The 25,081-nt window shown below is 42.3% G+C and overlaps 1 long non-coding RNA gene across 4 annotated transcripts in view; it reads left to right on the forward strand.

Moving 5' to 3' along the window:
- Positions 1-25,081, forward strand: part of LOC110262147 — a 115,567-nt gene that overhangs the window by 84,192 nt on the left and 6,294 nt on the right. The window contains exons 2-6 of one of the 4 annotated variants that reach the window (XR_002346758.1): positions 3,306-3,376; positions 3,461-3,640; positions 9,503-11,155; positions 11,274-11,315; positions 11,434-11,553. This is a non-coding gene — a long non-coding RNA (uncharacterized LOC110262147). The remainder of the gene's footprint in view (positions 1-3,305; positions 3,377-3,460; positions 3,641-9,502; positions 11,156-11,273; positions 11,316-11,433; positions 11,554-25,081) is intronic. The other 3 variants (XR_002346757.1, XR_002346759.1, XR_002346760.1) reach the window with 3 other exon arrangements.

Consider the following 25,081-nt stretch of genomic DNA (forward strand, 5'->3'; position numbering starts at 1 on the left):
GAAGGAAGAGAGAGAAAGAAAGAGGGAGGGGAGTTCCTATCGCGGCTCAATGGTTAACGAATCAGACTAGGAACCATGATTTTGGGGGTTCCGATCCCTGGCCTTGTTCAGTGTGTTAACAATCCGGTGTCGCCGTGAGCTGTGGTGTAGGTTGTAGACGCAGCTCAGATCCCGAGTTGCTGTGGCTCTGGCGTAGGCCAGCGGACCCCTAGCCTAGGAACCTCCATATGTCAGGGGAGCAGCCCTAGAAAAGGCAAAAAGACAAAAAAAAAAAAAAAAAAAAGGAAGAAAGAGGGTGAGAGAGAAAGGCAGGAGGGAGGGAGGAGGAAAGAGAAAGCAAGGAGGGAGAAAGCGAGAGAGAGAAAGGAAAGAAAACCTGAAAAGGAAGTAAGATTTAGCTGGTTAGAGGCGATGGGAGGGGAGAGGATGGTTCAGGTGACAGGTCCAGTGTAAGCAAGGAGGTCAGGCTCTTATTCTTCCTTTCCTTCTTTCCCTTTCGCCAACTCTAAGTTTCCAAGGATGATCAGAAAATAGTTGGAAATAATTGGTGGGATGTATTGTCCTGACTGGGGAAAAGCGTTTTTGTTGTTGTTCCTGTAGCCTGGAAAGTCCTTATGAGTCTGTGTGACTCATTGCAGATTCTGAATTACTCAGTGCTTTGTGACTCTGGCCTCGGATTATGTCAAAGAAAGCACTACCTCCACCTTTTGGAACAGGAATTCATCCTGTACAGGATGTCAGGTGGTCTGGCCTTTGAAAATAACAGAAAATATAACTCAAAATGGCCTAGACAATAAAGAATATGTATTACCTCTCTCTCTCTCTCTCTCTTTTTTTTTTTTTTTTCTGCTTTTTTGGGCCAAACTTGAGGCATATGGAGGTTCCAGGCTAGGGGTCAAATCGGAGCTGTAGCTGCCGGCCTATACCAGAGCCACAGCAACGCCAGATCTGAGCCGTGTCTGCAACCTACACCACAGTTTGCAGGAACACCAGATCCTTAACCTGCTGAGCCAGGCTAGGGCTGGAACCTGTATCCTCATGGATACTAGTCATATTCATTTCTGCGGAGCCATGATGGGAACTCCTGTATTATCTCTCACAATAAGAATTGAAGGGGTAGGGCATATTCTCCAGGGTTGGTTAATGCAGTAACCTGACAGCATCATCAGGACCTAGGTTGTCTTTAATTTTCCTCCTGCTGTTCCCTGAGTATGTTACCCGTGTCCGCAGACTTGCTCTCCTGATGGTTGCAAAAGGGTTGCAGCAGCTCCAGGTGTCCCATCAACACATGAAAGGGTCCCACGACAGAGGATAACATCTCTTCATCTGTGGCTATTTTTAAGAGGAAGGAAATCTTTCTCATAGAGTCTCCAACAGACTTCCCCCGAAGTATTCTCGCCATGATTGGGTCATATGTTCCTTTGAAAACCAGTCACTGTTAAGGGGAATGTGATTGCTATGGTTGACTCAGACTAATCAGGATTTGTCTCTGAGTCACATTGAAGGAGGGAAGGACACAGACAAAACAAAGGCTCTGTTAGCCAAAGGGAAAGAAAGAGAGGGGAGAAAAAGAGAATGGGAGGGAGAGAAGGACCAAAGAAAGAGAAAGGGAGGGAGAGAGGAAGGAATGAGGGAGGATGGGGGGGGGGGAAGCAGGAAGGAGGAAGAGGAGGAGGAGTTTTAGTAGGTAGATGTGGTTTTTGACTCTTGTCTTTCAAGAACGTGGACCCGATTCCCCTCCACTTGAGCGCCACGCCACCCGACAGCCAGTAGGAAAGCCCACATGGTGAAGAACCAAGGCCTCCTGCCAATAGGTGTTTCAGGGTACCATCCTGGTTGTGGATCCCCCAGCCCCAGGCAAGCCTTCGGATGTCTGCAGCCCCCACCAACAGCCTACTGGCAAAGAAATGAGAGATCCTGAGCCAGGACAACCCAGCCCAACCTCTTGAATTCCTTCCCACAAAAATATGAGACAGTGAATTTGTTGTTTCAAAACCACCAAGTTTTAAGGTAATAGGTAATTAATAGGTTAGGTAAGCAAATCTTAACTGGTATTCTTCAGGGAACTTGAGTATTCATTTTGTATATGGAAATCATACCCTGTCTTAAAATTGTTTGACTAAAAGGAGAAGAGACTGTCTCGGGTCAGTTGAGTGAGGTGGAAAGAATTTGGATCTAGAAATTAATGAAATTCCAGCCTTGGCCCTGTCGCTAAGAAACCCTTATAAGTAATTTCACCTCTCTCGATCTTACTGGTCATTATTTACAACATAAATGCTATCTGGTGCCTTGTCCAGCTCTCAAATTCCGTGGATGGGTGAAATGCTTAAACTGTACTGTTTTCGGTTGTAGAGTACAGCGTTAAGAACCCAGTTCTGAAAGGAGATGGCTTGCATTGAAATCCCAGTTCAATCACTTATTAAATAATTGTCTTTAGACAAAGTGATGTTACCCTTTTAAGCCTTAGTTTCCTATAGATTTGTTGAGAGGATTAAATAACATAATGCAGGTAAAGCTCTTGGCATGCAGTGACATTCAGTAAGTGCTCAATAAATGTAGGCAAGTGCTGTTATCTGTATCAGAGAGGTATATTTAAAAAATAAACAAATTTTTAAATGTGCTGCTTTGATGCAGATGGAAGATAGTATGGAAAAAATGTGTGTGTGTGTGTCTGGGTCACTTTGCTGTACAGCAGATATTGAAGGAACGAACATTTATTAAACTAAATCAACTATAGTTTAATAAAAAAATTTTTTAAAGAAAAAGAAATTTTGAAATGACAGAGTTGCATCTTTATGTACCTTATAGATAGTTTATAGTTGATAGGGATTCTATATAATCAACATGTAAAGTACATTTTATAGAAACTTGAACACTTTTCTTATTTTAAAAGTATAAAAATTTAGGAGTTCCCATCATGGCTCAGTGGTAGTGAACCCAGCTAGTATCAATGAAGACGCAGATTCAATCCCTGGCCTCACTCAGTGGGTTAAGGATCCAGCGTTGCTGTGAGCTGTGGCGTAGGTCACAGACATGGCTTGGATCTGGTGTGGCTGTGGCTGTGGTGTAGGCCAGCAGCTTCAGCTCCGACTGGACCTCTAACCTGGGAACTTCCATATGCCACAGGTGCAGCCCTAAAAAGATTTAAAAAAAAAAAAAAGTATAAAAATATATACATGGAGCTTTGCCTTATAACTTATTGCTGGTCATATCCTAGATCAGGACATCGACCTCAAATGACAGTCTCATCCTTACAGGAAAGCACAGCCTGCTGTATAATGATCTGTTTTTGCCTGTGTTTCTAGGAATGCTTTGCAGCAGAAAATTAGGTGACCTGTACTTCCTTGATTCTCCCACACAGCACAGCCTGAAGGAGGTACTCTGTTTTATTTGTTTAAGCTGGCTTTTTTATTAGTGCAAGATTAATAGAACTTTAAGTCAGTGTCTGCATGTGCCTTAGGGTCATTAATCATCACGTCCATTGTCCACCGGGCATGCTGGGCCTGGTTCTGCCACTTGGGAAGCCTCTCTCTTCAGGTCTCCCTGGCGCGAGCTGCTGAGTGGACAGAAGTCGGCGGTCCTCTGACAGGCTGCTGCCCTCCTCATTCACATCCAGACTGCTAAGCTCTCTCTGGCCCAGGTCAGTTTTCTGGGATAACTTTCCAAAATCAATATCTAATGTCTCTATTTGCTCTGGCACCTGCCCGTTGACTTAGGTCGGCCTCAAATGTGGCAGCAGGGTTAGACTATTCTGAGCTTTCCATCTTCGTGCTGTCCAGCCAGGGTCACCTGAGGCTTCACACTGCCTCTCCAGCTGGAAGCACAGAGGATTCTGGACAGAATTCCTTGCCAATGAACTTGGGCTGGGCCTGGCAGTCAAGAGCCAAGAAGGAGTCCAGTTCCCAGTGCGCTTAGGTTTTGAATTTTTAAGTAAAGCTTTGTTTTATGGGCTGAGATTTAAAAATATGAAATCAATTTTGTTGTTCCTTTTTCTCCGTGATATTTGCTGTCATCAGTTCCCTTAGAGCCACAGAGTGGTCATGCAGGAGCCTATTGTTTTCCTGTTGGTCTTAATGGGACTGTACTCTAAACATCCCTGATTTTCCTCCTTGTGTCCTGGAAGCCGGATTCTTGAACAAACTTAAATCTTGAGTGAGTTTATGTTGCTGCTGTTCTCTTGTCCTTTTATTTCATGATTTTTGTACCAGGTGATGAGGGTCCTCTCTTTTCACCTTCAGTTTCCAGACCAGAATCCTGATTTTGGAGGGTGGTTCTGCATTCCCTTCATTACTTTAGGTGCCCACCTGCCTCAGGGTCTGCACCTGCTTGCTTATCTTCCATCTTTCACATACCACTTCTCTTTTATCAATCAAGCCATGCTTGTTATGCTTCACATATGTTGAAAATTTCCATACCCTGATGTCTAGTCTCCTAATCGTTTTTTTTTGGGGGGGGCACACCCACGGCATATGGAGGCTTCCAGGCTAAGGGTCCAATTGGAGCTGTAGCCGCCAGCCTATACTACAGCAACGCCAGATCTGAGCCGTGTCTCAGACCTACATCACAGCTCATGGCAACACCGGATCCTTAACCCACTGAGTGAGGCCAGAGATCAGACCTGCAACCTCATGGTTCCTAGTCGGATTCATTTCCACTGCGCCATGGCAGGAACTCCTTTTTTGGGGAGGGGCGGTGCGCCCACAGTGTATAGTCTTCTAATCTTGACGTTCCGTAGTTTTTAGAAATTCAGAAATAGTCTTGTTTGTATGAGGAATGAATCTGTTTTCTATAATCTTCAGGAAATTTAAAATCCTAGCCCTAGAGATTTTTATTGTAATCATATTCAAGTTTAATATTTGACACAATCAACAGAGTAAAAAGGCAAGCTTTGGAATGGAAAAAAAGTATTTGCAAATCATGTGCCTGATGAGGGATTAATATCCAGAATATATATATATATAAAATCTATGAGTGTGTGTACACACACACACACACACACCCATATATTTGGCTGTGCCTGCAGGATATAGAAGGTCCCAGGCCAGGGGCTGAACCCATGCCACAGCAGCAATCCAAGCCACTGCAGTGACAATGCTGAATCCTTAACCCACTGCACCACAAGAGAATTCCCAGAATATATCTTTGAAAAATTCCTAAAGCTCAACAACAACCACCAAAAAGTAACCCAGCTTTTAAAATAGGAAAAGGACTTGAATGCACATTTCCCCAAAGATGATATACAAACCACAAGCATATTAAAAATTCTCAACATTGTTAATTACTGGGGAAATGCAAATAAAAACCACAGTGAGATATACCACCTTACACGCAGTAAGATGGCTACCATCAAAGAAACAGAACATATCAACTGCTGGCAAGGGTGTCGAGAACACTTGTCACTGTTGACGGGAATGTAAAATGAGGCAGCTGCTACGGAAAGCAGTATAAAGGTGCCTTAAAAAACTAAAAATAGGGAGTTCCCGTTGTGGCTCAGCAGTAACGACCCCGACTAGGATGTGTGAAGATGTGGGTTTGATCCCTGGCCTAGCTCGGTTAAGGATCTGCTTTTGCCGTGAGCTGTGGTGTAGATCGTAGACACGGCTAGATCCTTGGTTGCTGTGGCTGTGGTGTAGGCCATCCGCTGTAGCTCCAGTTTGACTCCTAGTCTGGGAACTTCCATATGTCATGGGTGGGGCCCTAAAAAGCAAAAAAAAAAAAAAAAAAAAAAACCAAACACCTAAAAAACTAAAAATTAGAATTGCCGTATGCCCAGCAATTCTACTTCTGGATCTCAAAGGGACATTTTCACACTCATATTTATAACAGCACTATTCATAGTAGCGAAGAGGTGAAGCAACCCACGTGTTCGTCGGCAGATGAATGATAAACAAGCATGGTATATACACACAATGGACTATTATTCAGCCTCAAAAAGGAGGAAGACTCTGACACATGCTGGAACATGGCGGAACCTTGAGAATATTATACCAAGTGAAATAAGCCAGGAACAAAAATACAAATGCTGTATGATTCTACTCTACCAGGTATCTAGAGTAGTCAATTTATAGAAATGGGAAGTAGGATGGTGGCTGCCGGGTCCTAGGTGGAGGGGGAGATGGAATTTGTTGTTTAATGGGTAGAGTTTCAGTTTTGCAAGATGAAAATGTTCTGGACATTGTTGCACAGTGATGTGCATACACTAATACCACTGAACTGTGCACTTAGAAACAGTGAAGATGGCAAATATTCTATTACGTGATTTTTACCCCAATAAAAAATAGTATATGTATTGCACACATATGCAGTACATAATATGCATTATTTTTTCTTAAGAAGGTCTTTTTTTTTTTTTTTTTTTTTTTGGAATGTCAAGTCTTAGTGAAGGTGATGTCTTTAATTACCCAGGTTTACACCCAAATGGGCTTGGCCCTCCATTTTTCTCACCAGTGTCTCAGTCAGGAGAGGCAGAAGATAAGATATCAATACCCACGAGTAGCTAAGTGAATTACTGACTGTGAGCTTCTGGCACTAAACACATATTTTTATTGAATGCTTCTTATATAGCCTGGCCTGTGCTTACTGGGGAATTATAAGAATTCTCTCCCTTCTTTTCCTTTGAGTAGGAGAGATAGGTTTGGCCAAGCGAGACTAAAGTTCTAGAGGGTGGAGGGGCTGAGTGTTGCTGCGCCTCTGTGTTGTGTAGTTTTCACAGTGAGCTCTCCTAGGTGTGCAAGACGACAAGGTGTTACATTGGCCAGCCTCTATAAGGCCAATAGGGCCCACTATGCAAGAGGGGGAGGAAGGATGTTCCCTGCCTGCGGAGCACTTCAGAATAGTGATACGGGGTCAGCAGGAAAGGAATTCTTTCAGGGAAACCACAAGAAAAGACGTGTGGAAATGTGAAACACTGGATGGTATTTCGCAAACATAGGAGGACCAGGCGTGAATATCAAGGCATGAGGTTTGGGAGTAAATATGCCTTAGTCTTCTTTTTTAGTCGTTATCTTTTTAGGATCGCACCCAGGGCGTAGGGAAGTTTCCAGGCCAGGAGTCGAATCGGAGCTGCAGCTGCCGGCCTACACCACAGCCACAGCAATGCCAGATCCAAGCCATGTCTGCAACGTCCACTACAGCTCACAGCCACACCGGATCCTTAATCCACTGAGCGAGGCTGGGGATCAAACCCGCATCCTCATGGATAATAGTTGGATTCATTACTGCTGAGCCACAACAGGAACTCCTGCCTTGGTCTTCTAGATCCCCAGTTTTTGACAATAAATTCTGTTGAATTGACTAGTTTTAAGAACTTGAAAAACAAGGAGTTCCTTTCATGGTGCAGCGGTTAACAAACCTGACTAGGATCCATCAGGATGCGGGTTCAATCCCTGCCTCACTCAGCGGGTTAAGGATCCGGTGTTGCCATGAGCAGTGGTGTAGGTCGCAGATGCTGCTCGGATCTGCCGTTGCTATAGCTCCAATTCGACCCCTAGCCTGAGAATCCCCATATGCCATGAGTGTGGCCTTGAAAAGGAAAATGAAACAAAACAAAAGCTTGGGAGTGACACAGTAGACTCTTAAAAAAAGAAAAAAAAAAAAAAAAAGAAGAAGAAGAACTTGAAAAACAGATGTCTGTGTCTTGGGTTGAAGAGGAAAGACCAGAGAGAGTTTACACTTACACATACATGTGCATACAAAAGAAAGGTTATTATCTTCAGAAGAATCTGAACACTGTAATCTGCTAAGCTGACTCATCTGACAAGTTGTCTGTCACTAATTACTTTCCTCAGTCATATTGATAGTCACCTTATTCATGGCTTCCAAGACACCATTATCAATTTTTCTGATAGCAACTTCAGGTCATTCAAAAAACCAAACACTTGAGTATTTCAATTAAGCAAAAGACACCACAGCAATGCCAAAAAGCTCCTACCATATTCAGTTACAGTGGAAACATCGAGAACAAACCTTAGGGGTTCTGATGGGAAGGGAATTTTCTTTCCAGAAATGCTGAGCAAAATAATTGTCTTTGTGCCCTGATCATTTGGACCCAGGATGCCGGGAAAAGGTCAGGAGAGCTGAAAGTGAAAGCCAGACGGAAAGGTGGGTAGGAGGCCGCTGCTCCCATGGGGCCGGGGGCTGCCCTTGCTACTGCCCCTCCTGACGCTCCCTCTCTAATCTGAAAGCCACTGGCTCCTGCCTTCCAGGGGCTCTGCAACCAGGACTACCAGGGTCAAGGGCGCCTGGGACTCCTGATGAATTTTACAGACCTTGAGGCACTTTTTCTACATCGTGTGTGTGTGTGTGTGTGTGTGTGTGTGTGTGTGTGTGTGTGTGTTGGTGGCAGAGATAGCAGAGCAGATGCTCTCCTGACTCCCAGAATCTTTGCCACTCACCATTTCTCCAATTGCCAATTAGTGTTTGGAAGCACTTGTAACACCCAACTCCACACTTCAGGAGGGAGCATGGGTCTAAAATAAGGGGGACTCAGTGGTCATAGCAGCACTATTTATAATTGCCAAGGTATGGAAGCAACTCAAGTGTCCCTCAATAGATGAATGGATAGAGAACATGTATATAAAGAATAAAGACTATTCAACAGATGAATGGATGAACAATATATATGTAAAGCAGATGCTCAAGCCACCGTGTATATAATCCCATCTGGAATATTATTCAGTCATAAGAAAGAAGGAAATCCTGCCATTTATAACAACATGGGTAGACCTGGAGGACATGATGCTAAGTGACACAAGTCAGAGAAAGACCAATACTATATGATATCACTTTTATGAGGAATCTAAAAAATTACAGCTAATGACTATAACTAAAAAAGAGACTCAGAGCAAACTAGTGGTTACCAGTGGGCAAGGTAACATAGGATAGGAGAGTGGGAGGTACAAACTATTGGGTGTAAGGCAGGCTCAAGGATGTTGATTCCCCGTGGACAACATGAGGAATATAGCCAGTATTTTTGTAATAACTGTAAATGGAAAGCAACTTCTAAAAAATTGTATGAAAAATGTAAAACAAGGGGGCTAGGTATCTCCACCATGCTTGCAGGAGCCCTCAGGAGAAACTCCACCAGGGGATCTATTTTTGCCTGAGCAGCCATGTCCATTACTGCAGTAAGTGTTGTTACTTTTTTTTTTTTTTTTTTTTTTTTTTGTCTTTTGTCTTTTTAGGGCTGCCTGAACAACATACGGAGGTTCCCAGCTAGGGGTCTAATTGGAGCTGTAGTTGCTGGCCTAAAACATAGCCATAGCAATGCCAGATCCAAGCCATGTCTGTGACCTACACCACAGGTCATGGCAGTGCCGGATCCTTAACCCACTGAGCAAGGCCAGGGATCGAACCCACAACCTCGAGGTTCCTAAGTCAGATTCGTTTCCGATGTACCACGCCAGGGAACTCCAAGGGTTGTTACTTTATAACAGTAACTTCTGAGACTTTTACAAAAAAAAGCAACCCCACCTTTTATGTCTCCTACCACTGACTCTCCCAGCTGATAATTGGATAGAAATTCTGCAGGAGACTCAGCTCACTCCATTCAGCGTGGCTTTCCACTCCTCTTTGCATCAGGTATGCTAAAGTTTATCTTAAATTTCGAAAACTTGGATTGAGATTAAGTGCTGGGATTCCTCCTTGCAAGGCCTCATCCTGGCTTCTTGGGTGATCTCTGTGAACCTCGCAGTTTTGACTGCAGTGCAACTGCTGCAAGATTTTAGATTTTTGAGCCTGTTGCATAGAGGTGTATGAATTTGATTGGGGAAACTTACAGTAGTTTGGGTGGGCATGCTCCCAGTTTTTCTTTGTTCAAAATGCATATTTTCATATTTGTGCATGTTGAGTGAGAAAGCAAAGACTGAATCATTCATAACTGGTCTTATTGCTTTTGATCACATCATAACTATGGCAAAACCACAGGATGCCAACAAGACTTTACTGTCTTATTTCTCCTATTGGTCGTAAGTTCTTAAGGCAATACCTGACTCGTTTTCGACATCTTGCAAGACTAGTTCCATACCTTACAAGTAGCAAGTTATCAAAAACTTTATGAATTAAGTGAATAATATTAATAAGAAAAAAACTAAGCCCTTGGTATCTCAAAGTTGTTGGTTTTTAGCCAGTGGTGTACAAGCAATGGGAGCTATCCACACTGAGCTTTTTTTTTTTTTTTTGCCTCTTTGCCTCCCAATATTAGAAGAAAATGATCTGATAATCAGAAGTTTTGTCCTTATGTGAAAGAAGCAAAGATTTTTATCATTTATTCCTGAATTGACTTCTGTACTCAGGAAGCTGTTTCAAAAACCAAGTTGCATTTCTGAATCTGGAAAGAAAGCTGGGAATTGTGTGCCAGCCTCTGTGAGTAAACACCTACTGATCTCTTGACCCAAATGCAGTGGGTCTGGAATTTTGAGCTGCTTCTCCAGGCGCAGTAATGGATTTGCTTCCATCCTTCAATAGTCCCATACATTTGTCTCATCACCATTGTGCTAAACAAGTAATTTCAACGCATTTTTGAAACAATGGTTGGACTTGGAGGTACATGCTGGGCAGTTAGACGAGATCAATATAATTGGTCCATTTGAGGCTTGAACCTGCGGTCATGACCTCATCAATATCATATTCTAACAAATCTCTTTGCATAAATACATTGGCAAACCTTTCCATGAGGAAACATATATGAAAGGACACAAGCACAAATATGTGTGTTATACAAAGATTAAGTGTGTGCATGAGCATGTATGTATAACAACAGTTTCTGTGGCTCTTTTGAAGTTCTGATAATCTGATTTGTCCTAGAAACTCCTAGGTTCTTCTCCACATGTCAATTAATGTCTATCTAAACGTAGACTCACACCTTTAGAGAAGGTCAAAACAATAAGCCTTTCCCCCTTAGTGCTTCTCTTGAGGCGCTCAGCTCCTTGCTCTAAACTCTCCTTCCCCAATTCCCAGCTTCTCCCTCCCTCCTTCCTCTCTCTCTCCCCATTTTCTCTCCCCCCTTCTCCCCCTCCACCCTCCTCCCTTCCTTCCTTCCCTCTGTCCACAAGTCGTGTTGAACCAGAGACGGTTTTAGTGACTGTGACGACAGGGTGAACAATTCCTGCCTTCATCGGATGTGTATTGTCTCATGGAAAGAGAAACAAGAAAGAAGGTAAGGAAATGACATTTATAGCAGATCAGATGCTGCTGCTATGGAGCTAAATAAAGAAGAGGGGGACAGGGATTCCTGGGAGGGGAGGTGGTGACATTAAATATTGTGTTCCCTGAAGGCCTCTCTGAGTAGACAACATTCAAGCAAAGACCTGAAGAAGGTAAGGGAGCAGCAGTCCCCAAAGCAGAGTCCTTCTATCAAAAGCCAAAAGTGAATAGCCCTTGGGGACAAATGGCAGCCCCTCTTTTCTTGGGAGTTCTATGGTGACTTATCTTTAGCAGAAAGACAAGAAGTTGACATCTGAATCTCCGCGACCTCCCCCAACTTAATCTTCAAAGACAATGGTGATGACTGTATGCTCTGACCCTCTACGGAAAGAGAATCTGCTAGACAATGAGGTGAGATGACCCCTGTGGTCAGTGGACCCAGAGTCTGAATGGCCCTCCCCCCTCACAGGGCCAGATAAAACTCAAGGGTGAAGCTAAGCTCTTTCACAGGGAAAAATAGTCTTATTTGGCCCCAGGCAGAGTAAACAACTTCTCAAAATGTCAGCCCACCAAAGAAAACGGTAGAGAGGGAAAAAGAAAACTTTGAGTGGAATCTACAGAGGTGAACCTAGGTTTTGCTGAGCAAATCCAGATTTATCCATCGGCAACCAGGGGAAACTCTCAGGATAATCCTGCAGATGAGCCCCTCTAAGAGAGGGAAGGCATCCATACCACGGCTACTATCAGTATTTTCATATTTAACAGCATTAGTGAATGGCTTCTGTATTCTAGATCCTGTGATGTATGCTAGAAATGCAAGCATAAATAACACCCCATTCTTGTCAGGCTTGGATGAGCTCACCCACCGTGAGTTTTTATGGTTCCCAACCAAACTGCACTGAAGGCCATTAGCTATTCTTTGGTTTAGTCCTCTCAGATCTAGTGGCAAATCAGGATAATAATATAATGGTATAATGTCCGTGTCAGATATATGTGAAATACCACCCATACCATAACCTGAATGGAAGACGAAAGCCAGAATAAGTGGAACCTTACATCCTAAAGATCTGCTTGTTTCTTAAATAAGACAGGGCAAGAAAGTTTTTTTATGTTTTTGCTTGGCGTAAACATGAATATCTTGATAAATATTTTAAGTTAATATGTGAATGTCCTGCCAAGTCATCCACCTTGAATCTGGAAGGGGACTGATAACCATGTTCTCTGGGAAGAATATCCTTCTGGACCCAACAACTAACCATCATTTCTTGAAACTACTTTTACTTTGGAGCATCTGTTTCCCAGCAAGAGTCAGGCTCAAGTCTTACAACCAAAACACAGCCAGAGGAGGTCAGAAGCCTTTTTTCTACTTTTGCACACATGCCAGGTGACATTCATGGCCTTGGGGAGGAAAACACTTTTTCTCTATCACCTCCTAGGCTCTCTGCCTGGGGTCCTATAAGTTAGATGGACAAAAAAGCAGATTAACAAGAGAAACCAAAGAGGTTTATTAACATGTGCATCTGACATACACGTAGGAATACTTAGCAACGAGTACCTCAAAGGGGTGGTTAGAACTTGGGCTTATACACCATCTCAACAAATGAACAATACATTTTTAGAGAAGTGACGAGACAAAGGAAAATGTATTTAGGTGGGAAATTGCGGGAATGTAAATATTTGTGAGAACTAAGGAAGATAAGGTCTAGTGAGTAAAGATTGTTATGTAGATGCCTCTGGTGCTGGGCTGATAGGGGTCTACACTTATCTCTGGTGATTAACGTCTGTCTTTCTGATAGAGAGGAAGGGGGACTCTGCGCAAACTTATGTCCTGCTTTTAGGCAAATGGAGGGCAGAGAACTTTTCTCGAATGCTTTTTCTCATTTGCCTTCGGCTTAAAATAATCCTTGTGCCCAAGGGGCACATTTTGGAATGGCATATTCTGCTACCTTCCATACCATGACACATGCCTACAGTTATGACCGCAAAGAATTGAACCCATTTGAACTATAGTTGCTGAGTTCTGAGTCTCCACTAGTGAAAACCAACATAAAACAAAAATACCACCTTGTCTATCTTTCCAGCACACCAGTGCGTTACAAGGAGCTAAGCACATTGACCTAGTTATAGCCAAGTCTTGGTTATTGTGCTAAACAGAATAGATCTATGGGCAGCCGTAAATAGCAAGTTCAGAATTACTTATATTTGACTTCAAAATACATTCTGGAATGGCACTTGGTGATAGAACTAGCTGATACTCTAGTAACTAATCCTATTTGAATTTATTTCAAAGGTACTAGTGAATATTTATTAAGAGCAGATTCCAGAACTTCTTAGTTTCCCAAATGCCCTTGATCAAGGCTTCCCAGGCCTCTCTAATGTTCTCCCACCAAAGTTTGAGTTTACTTTCCCTGGAACTTTCCTAGCATAAGGGAGATATTGAAGCACTTGGGTATCAGAGTTTCCCTGCTTACGAAATAAATAGAAGGAAATTAAATACTGACCAGCTAAACAGCTGATACCAGCAGTGAGAACCAAGAGTAACAATAAAAATTTTCGATAGATTAACAGGAAAAATGAAAACAAGTTTTTAAGATTTGTTACGGTTTAGCAAAAAGTGTGCTGTACAATCAGATAATCAGAAAGTGCCTTGCCTTTTATTAGCTGTGTGACTTTGGGCAAACTGCTTAAGCTCTGTAATCTTCGGTGTTTTCCCTTCTATTAGATGGGAAGAATAATCCCCACTTTTCCATATCGTTGTAAGGATTAGACATATCTATAGGGCTTCTTGTTTTGTGACAATCGGGGTTAGTCCCTAGAATACTGTTCAGCATATAGTAAATATTTAATAAATACCTATGAGTGAATGGTAGCTATATCAACAATAGTAATATATAAAACTTTGCAGGGAGTTCCCGTCGTGGCGCAGTGGTTAACGAATCCGACTAGGAACCATGAGGTCGTGAGTTCGATCCCTGGCCTTGCTCAGGGGGTTAAGGATCCCTCATTGCCGTGAGCTGTGGTGTAGGTCGCAGACGCAGCTCAGATCCCTCATTGCTGTGGCTCTGGTGTAGGCCGGCGGCTACAGCTCTGATTAGACCCCTAGCCTGGGAACCTCTGTATGTCTCAGGAGTGGCCCTAGAAAAGGCAAAAAGACAAAAACAAACAAAAAAAACCCAAACACCCAAAACTGCAAAAAGAAAAAGAATAACATAATTATTACATTTTTATGCAATTCAGAAATAACCTGGATCATTTCTATTTGGGGCAGGGGGCACAAAAGACAAATAGCTTTATTTTAATATGGAGAGGATTAATTCCATCCTCTGCAAGAGAAATGTGTTATCCAAAATTGCGGTGTTTAATAGTTATTTCTGAAAAAAAAAAAAAAATGGAATTTTTAAAGAATTCCAGGAAACCCGAGGCTCCTAGGTAATGAATCATGGAGAAATGAGTCGACCATTTTCTGACTAGAGGCTGATTCTCTAATGTTAAAACAAGGTCGTAGATTTTCCATTACCTTAACTTAAACTGACCTCTTCTAATGACAAAGTCAAGTATGACTCAGGGAAACCCCCATGGCTTGGCCAATGTGAAAGTGTCTCTTTCTGCCATCAACAGAATCTCGTGTACAGACTTGGACTTCCAGCTGCTTTACTCTGCTCTGGGTCTGCTTCCCCAACAAAATTATTCTTCGGCCTTTTCTTTATTCCAGTCTTAATTTCACTGGGTCTGCACTGCTTGCTTTCCTAGATCTATGTAACCAAGAATAGCATATATACATAAATAGCATATATTCTGTGGGTGTGCGTGCATGCATGCGTGGGTGCACGCACCTTAGTGTGTTTTAGGTGCCTCCTCTTTCCATTTAATAGCAGGGAATAATGACTTTTCTCTGCATGTCACATCTGCCCCTTATGTGCAATTGGGGTGAACTTACTCTAGTTTAGTCTCTAAGTGTAGCCCCTGAGCCTTCTCATGATTGCAAGTCCAGAGATCTATCCTTTCTCTTCAAACACACCTCCTCTTTAGGCTTTTAGAGGCCCCACAGTGCACCAAAGTGACTTGAGGAGGAGGGTCAAGTTGAAGTGGCACCGAAGTCTGGGGCACCGGGATCTTGACAGCTGAGTGGAAGCTCGTCTTTGAGAGTCACGGCCAAAAGGCAGAGCTGGGAGAAGCATCCGATTCTTGCAGTAGCCAAGGAGCCTGGAAGCTCTGGCCCTGTGGGTTAGTGTTGTTCATGATAGAGGGGCTTTCTATCAAGCTAGCCAGGACCTGCCTGCTCAAATCCTTGGTACTGCTCCGTTGCTTGCTGGAGTTGAGGCTTCACAGATTCTGGCTCCAGAGAGGCAGTGCATTAAAGATAGATCTGGGGAGAGGTGTCTTAGAGCACTTGTGCTGCATCCTCTGGGACACACAGAGATGAAGAGATACTCACAGCCTTATTTCCAGGGCTGATGCTAGTGCTCGCTGGAGAAGGCGCTATTCTGTATTCCTGCCACTAGTGCTCGTTCAAAGTCAAGGGTTTCCCCAGAAGTTCTTTATGGAAAAAAGCCACCCCCAGCATCTTGTCCTGTGCATTTGATTCCCGATTCCAAAGATCTCTTTCCATGCATCCTCAGAGTCATTTCTCAGAATGTAACACGGCCCCAGGAGAGCTTAGCCATGGAAGTTCCCACCTTTTTCTGCAGTGATGACCTCACAACTTTTAAAAGATACTTAAAACATCAAAGTTCTGGCTAGATTCCTCTCCCAGAATAACAGCCAGCTCACCCTACACTTAAGTGACTCAGTAAGGCCACTTAAGTGACTCTTCCCAGAACAAGGACAATCTTCTCAAAGTGAAACTGCCCACCAGGACAATGGAGCCTATTCACACCATACTTATGTGAGTGAGGAAACCACGTAGGGGATTCTTCCCCAGAGAACAATGACCTGCTTCACTGCATTTTCTGCCCTACATTCATTTTACACGGAACCAGCTGCCAACCTCTGCCTTTGAAAATGGCAGAAAAAAATTGAAACGCCCCAATTTAATTATAAGTGGGTCATCAGTTTGCTAGGGTACCCATAACAGATGCTTTGTTGTTTACTTCTCACTTGCATCCTGTGTGTTAGATTCTCAATTCTGCGTATTAAGTACAAAACTAAATGCACCTATGCCTTTGCTTCAGTCAGTAAAAAGGATAGCTTTTTTACAACACACATGTTGTTGCTATATATATATATATAGCACACGCTATTGACATAGACCCCACTGCCAGAGGCTAAAATATGCCAGCCAGGAGCTGTCCTCAGGAGATCTTGTGCAACCCAAATCCTCCAGATCCCTGTGGCATTTTAGAGCCACTTGGTGGGAGGACTTCCTGCCCCTATCCCCTCACTAGCCATGTGTCCATGGGGATAATTCTGGATCTCCTGTTGGCTGGGACTTCGAGGACAGTAAGAGCAACTCTGGCAATCAGCTGCTCTGTGGAGAAGGGTTCTGTCAACCTAACCAGAAAGACTGAATCGATAGAATCCTGTAGACCTATGTTCAAATATCCTGCTACCCACCTGGGATTATCTGCTGTTTCCCCATCAAACTTCTTGTCCTGGTCCAAAATAGTTTCAGCCTGCTTCCCGGAACCTGAGAAATGGAACCCACTTGCATTTGGAAATTGGCACCGGACAGAGGACAGGAGCTAATTGGATTATAGGTAACTTTTGTGTTATCCTAGGGTGTGTTATCATGGGGTTGTACTAATAGCCCTGCATATGCTTGGGGGAGGGAGTTCCCCCCCCATATCCTAAGCTCCCAACTAAGAGCAGAGGCAAATAGTTTTAAAGTCATTGTAGAATTTCTCTCCTTCCATATTCTACAGTAATGTATATGATCCCATGATAAACGAATAATAGCAGGGCCAGGAATATATATCAAGTGTGTTTATCCTGTGATTAATAACTCACATCTTCTGGTAGCTGGTGTAAACACTGAGCGATAGAGAGGAATGGTTGGTTCCTGCTCTTCAAATGCTCCCGAAATCACCCAATATTAAGTGGATGGTTTCTTCGAAGCCAAAGACAATTATCAGAAAAATCTTTCATGAGGGAAAATTTTGAGCCGTGGCTGGCAGTAAGGGCTTTTGTCTGGAGAGAGATTGCATTACATTATCGCAGTAATAATTAGGCACAAAAATGTCATTTCTGTGCCAGTGGTGAAACTAAAATGTCTGGCTGTCAATATAAATAGACATCAGGACACGATACAAGGGTTGAAAATATCATTGAGACTGTGGGTGTCTTGCTGGCAAAATAAAGACATTGAGCAAGCACATATGATATTCCAGTAAACCACAGACAGCATGAAATCAAAGCACAGCCACAGAAGTGCATGTTTTCTCTTCAACGAGGGGGCAAAAAAGCAAGGGGACTTTCCAAGCTGGTAAACCAAACATCCATTCGGTTTGGGAACACCTGATACATATCAGTACAGGTGCAGTCACAGATTTTTTCTCCAGGGACAGGGGTGTGGGAAGAAAAATATGTGTTCCAGGGTGAGGAGGAGGCAAATGGAGTTGATGCTTATCAGAAACAGCCTGTTTAATTAAAGAGACATTACCGTCCATCCCGAGAGGGAGGTTTTCAACCTAAAGCACATTCGGAAAGCAGAGATGGCTGGCAGATAAGCTGTGAATTCGTGCAATTTTGAAAGCAATTTAACATGAAGATAGTTTGAAAAGAAGAACTAGATGGCTTTATCCTTTTCCATTACTCCAAACGGCAGCTTGAGAGCCAGAAATGAGAAGTGAGGGGCTTCACTTCGTTGTGGTTGAGAGTTCCCTGTGTAAGGTCTATGGATCAGCTTCGGGCCGTGGTGGGAGGTGAGAGATGCCTCTCTTGCAACTTTCACCTAATACTGTCCAGAAAAGGGCATGTGCAGGTGACCACAAGGCACTAGGACCATTTATTAGCTTTACAGCTCATGCCTCTGGATTCCCAAAGCAACTCAGAGGAAGACAATGGAGTAGGGGTGGTTTGGCCTACATCTCAGGGGTAGGTGGATATTGCCCCTAGCCAAAAAAAAAGTCTCACTGTTTTATAAACAACTAAACATATTACCGGAGTTTCTGTGGTGACTCAGCAGGTTAAGAACCAACTAGTATCCATGAGCATGCGGGTTTGATCCCTGGCCTCATTCAGTGGGTTAAGAATCTGGTGTTGCCGTGGCTGTGGTGCAGGCTGGCAGCTGTATCTCCGACTTGACCCCTAGCCTGGGAACCTACATATGCTTCAAGTGCAGCCCTAAAAGGAAACAAAAATTTTAAAAATAAATAAAGCAATTCCCGTCATGGTTCAGCAGAAACGAATTTGACTAGCCTCCTTGAGGACACAGGTTTGATCCCTGGCCTTGCTTGGAGGGTTAAGGATCTGGCGTTGTCCTGAGCTGTGGTGTAGGTCACAGACGTGGCTTGGATCCTTTGTGGCTATGGCTGTGGTGTAGGCCAGCAGCTGTAACTCTGATTCAACCTCTAGTCTGGGAACTTCCACATGTTGTGGATGCGGCCCTAAAAAGACAAAAAAAAAAAAAAAAAAAAAAAAAAAAAAAAAAAAATCATAGTATCTACAAATACATGAGAATACTTGCTAACATACAATTTAAACCCTCACTTCAAAGTAATTTTTCACAAACTCTACAATAAATGGTCTTCTGAGGCTGAGGCCTCCCCTTTGGAATCACGACAACATTTTATCAAGTTCCCCTCAGGGGCCTGAAGCCAACCAAGGGTTTTCGCCAGAATGCCCCCAAAAGAACTGGAAAATAAAAATAAACCCTGAGTTGTAATCATCTTACCCTAACTCCTTGTGAATAAGTAACTACTTGTCTTCCAATTTATAAGCCCTTCAAACTATCCTATTCGATACAGCCAACTTTGAATGGTTCCTCTAGGCCAGGCGCTTGCTTGATGGACAAGACAGTGTTCAAATGGTCTGTCATATACTTAGGTTAAATATTCTTAGGTTTAGCTGCAGCATCTTGATAATGAGTCAGCCCAGGGATGTTTAGCAGAGGGGGCAACTACAGTTCATTCTGTTTTCTGTATCTGGAGATCAACAGTCCACACCCTGCTAATCAGCATACTAAATGTCAGAAATACGAACTCTGGCTTTTAAGTGTTGATTGGCATGATGAATATTCAGTGTTAGATATCAGATATCCCTGGTGAAATTAAAAGTATTCGCAACACGTGAATTGGTAACACATATTAGAGACTTTCTCCACTCTTGCCTGACTAGGGTGTGAGAAGCAAATGAAGACAGTCTTTCCCCCTAGAGGTCAAGCTCAAGGTTTGATCTCTAAGTAGTCTTGTGTCTAGCTGTTGGTTTTGAGGACTTCTGTGGCCCAAGACTAAAAGATTCCTGACTCTGGAGCTATGTCAGCCTCTAAGTAAGCAAGGTAGTTTTCAGAGCACCTAAGATGACAGCAAGCTGGGACTTTTTTAAACTTACAGAACAGCACAAACAGTTTTAAACCTGCTTGCTGATCAACGTTTGGCTAATAAATGTAAGTGTGGCAGAATTTGGTTTGAGACCTGCTTTCATTGTGACCTTAGTAGGTCAATCCTGCTACTGCAAGATTAAGGAGTAACTAGCCCTCCTCCCCCTCAGTTTCTTCCGTGGCCTCTGTTACCTTCCACAAAGAGCCTAAGAAATGTGTAAGACTAAATGGACTTAGATCAGTGGCAATACGGGCCCTACCATCAAGGAATTTGCAGAGAAATTTCTCTAGGTCTAATTGCTGCTCACCAGAGGCTACCACTGACCAATCAATCAATAGCCATGGTCCCAAATGAAAGTTATATAAAGGTGTAGATATATATGCATGTGTGTGTGTATATACACACACACACATATATATGTTCCTTGATGAAAGAGATTTTAGCTTATATATAGATATATATCAGCAGATTTATATCAAGAAATATATAAAAATATTATACATATATATCTCAGCTTTTTCACAGGAACACATCTTAGAAAAAAATCCATGTGTTTTCTGCTCCCTACCTGACAAATAAGTCTTCTTTAAAAGTATCTGGAGCAGGCAGTCTTACAGTTTATTTTGGCCCAGTGTTCAAAATATCAGAGATTTCTTGACATCTCCCCTGAATTTTGCTGTTGACAGGTAAATAATTCTGAATGGCGAAGGTAAAGGTACAAGGTCTTGTATCTCAGTGTTTAGCTCTGGATTTTCTCTTCTCAGAAGCTTTTGATCTTCCATTGTAATTTTTGCTTTTTTACCCCCCATCTTTAGAGTTGGGTCATGGTCGTCTCATGACAGGGGCTGTCTGGGCAGTTGCCCTCTGGAATAAATTGTTTATTAGCATAACTGTTAATAAAGGAAATTTGGACCAAAAGCCTTTTTAGGGGAGAGATAAATTTGAGTTTGGAATTAACGTATAAACTACTATATATAAATAGATAAACAATAAGGCCCTACTGTTTAGCACAGGGAACTGTGCTCAATATCTTAAATTATAATGAAAAGGAATCTGAAAAAGAATATATATAATAATACACATAAACTGAATAAAAGAATGTATATAATAAATATAAGGAATATATCAGGAGTTCCCATTGTGGTTCAGCGGTAACGAACCCTACTAGTATCAATGAAGATGCAGGTTCAACCCCTGGCCCTGCTCAGTGGGTTAAGGATCTAGCATTACCATGAGCTGCAGTGTAGGTCACAGACATGGCTCAGACCTGGTGTTGCTGTGGCTATGGCAAAGGCCAGCAGCTCCTACTCTGATTTGACCCCCAGCCTTTCATATGGTGCAGGTGCAGCCCTGAAAAAAAAAAAAAATATATATATATATATATGAATATATGCATAACCGAATCACTTTGCTGTACACCAAAAACTAACCCAACATTGTGAATCAGCTATACTTCAGTTTTAAAAAAAAAAAAAGGATTGCAGGGGTAAAAAAAAAAAAAAAAATGCCTTTCAAAGGCATTTTTAGAGCATTTAAAATATTTGAAAATGAGGGCTACATAGGTTAAACTGTTTAAGAAGAAAAAAATGTAAGCCTTTTTATCACACCAAAAGGCAACATTAATTATACAAGTGTGCGCAACCATCCTTTGGCTGACTTGCCCTCCGGCTACCATTGGTAAGGCATCATGGTCCTTTCACAGGCTGTAATTTACAAAACTGTAAAGTTCATTTCCTCCATCTCCTCCTCCTTTACCCATCCCACAATTTTTAAATATAGAGCTGTCCTTTTTGGTCATGGTTCATGGCTAGTTATAGCAAGACTCTCTTGATACTCAGCCAGACTTTGAAGATTTTTTTTTTAAGGTACCAGTTAAGAATACCCTAAGTTAAGAATAAATTTCTTCACAAGCTCAGAGTAAAATTCTCCTGTTCCCTTTCCCATAAGTCCTAAAATAAAGTCAAGAAGTCCTTTTATTTCCCATTCCTACAAAACTATATTGTTTCAGATAGCTCTTCTTCCTAATGTTTGAAAATAGGAGGCAATATTCATTTAGTATGCATTATTCTGTGGTGGGTATTACATTAAAATGAACAAAAAAAGCATGAAACCTATATGTGTATAACCTCAAAGGAGCTCACAAGTCTAGTGGAGGAGGAAGACTAATATACAAATAATTACCATCCAGTGCCACATATGATGGAATATAACAGAGTGTCCCAAACTCTGGGACATCAGAGTTACCCCCAGAATGCAGCACTGTATGATAATCAAGATCGCTGGCCTCTAAAAAACACATAAAAAGATGTTCATAATCACTAATTATTAGAGAAATGCAAATCAAACTGCAGTGAGGTATCACTTCACACCAGTCAAAATGGCCATCATCAAAAAGTCTACAAACAATGCTGGAGAGGGTGTGGAGAAAAGGGAACCCTCCTGCACTGCTGGTGGGTATGTAGATTGGCGCAACCCCTCTGGAGAGCAGTGTGGAGGTTCCTTAAAAAACTAAACATAGAAATGATCCCACTCCTGGGTATATACCCAGAGAAAAGCATAATTCACAAGGATACATGCACCCAATGTTCATTGCAGCACTATTTCGATAGCCAAGACATGGAAGCAACCTAAATATCCATCAACAGCAGAATGGATAAAGAAGATGTGGTACATATATACAAGGGAATATTACTCAGCCATAATAGAGAATAAAATAATGCCATTTGCAGCAACATGGATGGCTCTAGAGGTTATCAGCCTAAGTGAAGTAAGTCAGACAGTGAAAGAAAAATATCACATGAGATCACTAATATGTGGAATCCAATTAAAAATGATACAGAAGAACTTATCCAGAAAGCAAACAGGATAAGAAACAGAAAGAAACTCAAAGATTTCAAAACTAAACTTATGGTTACCAAAGGGGACATGTTGAGGGGGAAGGATGGATTGGAGATTGGGATTAGCATATATGCACTGCTGTATGCAAAACGATCATTAACAAGGAACTACTATATAGCTCAGGCAAAATCTATTCAATACTCTCTGATACACATAGGAACATTTTTTGTTACGTGTTTCTTAATAGCTGTCCATATTAGAAGTAATGTCCCAGAGCCTTAATGTCCAAAGTTACTGAGGAGGAAACTGCACTGTGACTCTGCCATTGAACTCAAAATTACACATAGAGCATGTATACTTTGCAAGAGTATTATATTATCTTGACTGAAGCTCCTTTCTTTGACATGACCATCTTATTGATGAAGTGATATAAATAAGATTAAAAACCATTGGCCTTATGCTAAAAAGAGAGAAATACAGAGCCTATCCTGGCAGAAGAGAAAAACCTAAGTAGAGTTGTCAACTCTTCTCCTATTTCAAATAGGTATTCAGGGGCAACAGATGAATTCAAGAAACTATTATTAGCGAAAGGAAAGTGTTCTTCTTGATCTCAGAATTTCCAATACCTCACCACCGTCATTGCAGCTGCTAAGAAACACAAACTCTTTTAAAAGAAGTGTCCCTTCTAAGGGTATTCTTATGCTGGATCAAAATTAATGAACTAGATTTATAGAATTGTTTTAATGAAAGTGTGTCACACATAAGGAATCCAAGAAGTGCACTTGGTCCCAGTTATACACTTGGGGACCAAAGAAATGACCACTTGGTGGGTCTTTGGACCCTCAGTGTAAGCCACACTTTGGCCAGACCTTCTTCTGTAACCTAACTTCCTCCCATGTACCTCTCTACCTTTTGGGAAGGGGCTCTGATGATGCTTTGCATCTCTGGACACCAACACTGGCTTGGAGCTTATGTCCAACAAGACCCCATAATGTCTGGTTAGTCTCTTTTCCCCAGTATATATTTCTCAAGTAAATAGTTGTAGGTTTCTAGAGAAAGATTGGGGTAATCTTTATAGTGTATACTCACCATGGTGATTGTGTGTGTGTGTGTGTGTGTGTGTGTACATCTGTAAAGAGCTAGGTAGCAACTCCAGGAAAAAATGAGATTAGATTATAAAAGAAAATATATAAGCATATGATTTGGCTCTCTAGAAAACAATATAAACCATGTAAAACAAAATCTCATCATTTTAGCCAAAGAAAGTGATGTAATGATAGTGGGAGGGGGAGGCAGGAGAAGTAGGGCCAGAGTGTGACCAGGAGTTGGCACTTCAGCTGCCCCTTCAGGAAACTGTTCCAACACTTGTGTGCCACCTCATAACAAGGAAGGACGGCCACTTCTGTACATTCATAAGGTTCAGAATAGCCTGGGGAGTCAAACTCTATTGAAGCATCCTTCTAGATGTCCTCATCTCATATGTCAGGGACTCACATTTTCCCAGCCAGAGTCATGACTACCTTGATTGAGCTCTCAACCACTGTTGAAGTTTAGCCAATCTGAAAACCAAATCCTGGGCATGATCTTCAGTTTTTTCTGTGAGTCCACTGCATAAAATGAGGACTTCTGAAAGCCAAAATATCCCTGGCTTTAACACTTAGTTTTCAGTTCGTTAATTGTTCTCAGATTTTCTATATCAACCTATAGAGCTTCAGTGCGATTTAAAAACCATCACCCAATTTCATGGTCATTTCTCATCCCTACCCCCCCCCCCATTTCAAATGCCTGAATCATCTCCTAGACTATTGCATTTCCCTCCATAGGCAGGCACCTCCCAGATGTCCCTTGGAAAGTTTTGTCAATTGACTTGCCATCTTGTTCCAAGCGTTGTCTATACACCAATTGCCACCAGGAATTTGTTCATCATTGCCAGCAAAGGAATGAGTGACCTGTCTCCTACATCCCACCTCACTGCATGCTTTCCTGGGCCACTTCTGGCACCAATGGGCATAGGTTGGATGCTCCAGAAAACAGATGTGAGCTAGACTGGGAAGCAAAAAAACTTATAAAAGGGAACAACTGTGAAAGATAAGGGATGGAAACAAGATTAGGCAGAATGAGCATCAGACAGTCAATGAAGATGTGACAAATCTGCCAGCCCAATGGGAGGTCTGAGCTCTAGAGCTAAGATTACCCGTGGGATGAGTCCTGAGAGTGGCCAGACAGATTTACCACCTCTTAATATGGTTATAAGCTAGGGGCTACCTCAGGAGAGAGGTCAGCCACTCTGCTTTGCTCAGTCAGTGGCTGGAAGCTACCTCAAGAAACAGGTGACTTTGGGAGTTCCCATCGTGGCGCAGTGGAAACGAAAATCCAACTAGGAACCATGAGGTTGCAGGTTTGATCCCTGGCCTTGTTCAGTGGGTTAAGGATCCCGCGTTGCCATGAGCTGTGGTGTAGTTTGCAGATGCAACTTGGATCTGGCATTGCTGTGGCATAGGCTGGTGGCTACAGCTCCGATTAGACCCTGGGTACCTCCATATGCTGCAGGTATGGCCCTAAAAAGACAAAATGACAAAAAAAAAAAAAAAAAGAAAGAAAAAAAGGAAAAGAAAGGGTGACCT

This window comes from Sus scrofa, chromosome 8 (assembly GCF_000003025.6).
Source record: "Sus scrofa isolate TJ Tabasco breed Duroc chromosome 8, Sscrofa11.1, whole genome shotgun sequence".
Taxonomy (NCBI): Eukaryota; Metazoa; Chordata; class Mammalia; order Artiodactyla; family Suidae; genus Sus; species Sus scrofa.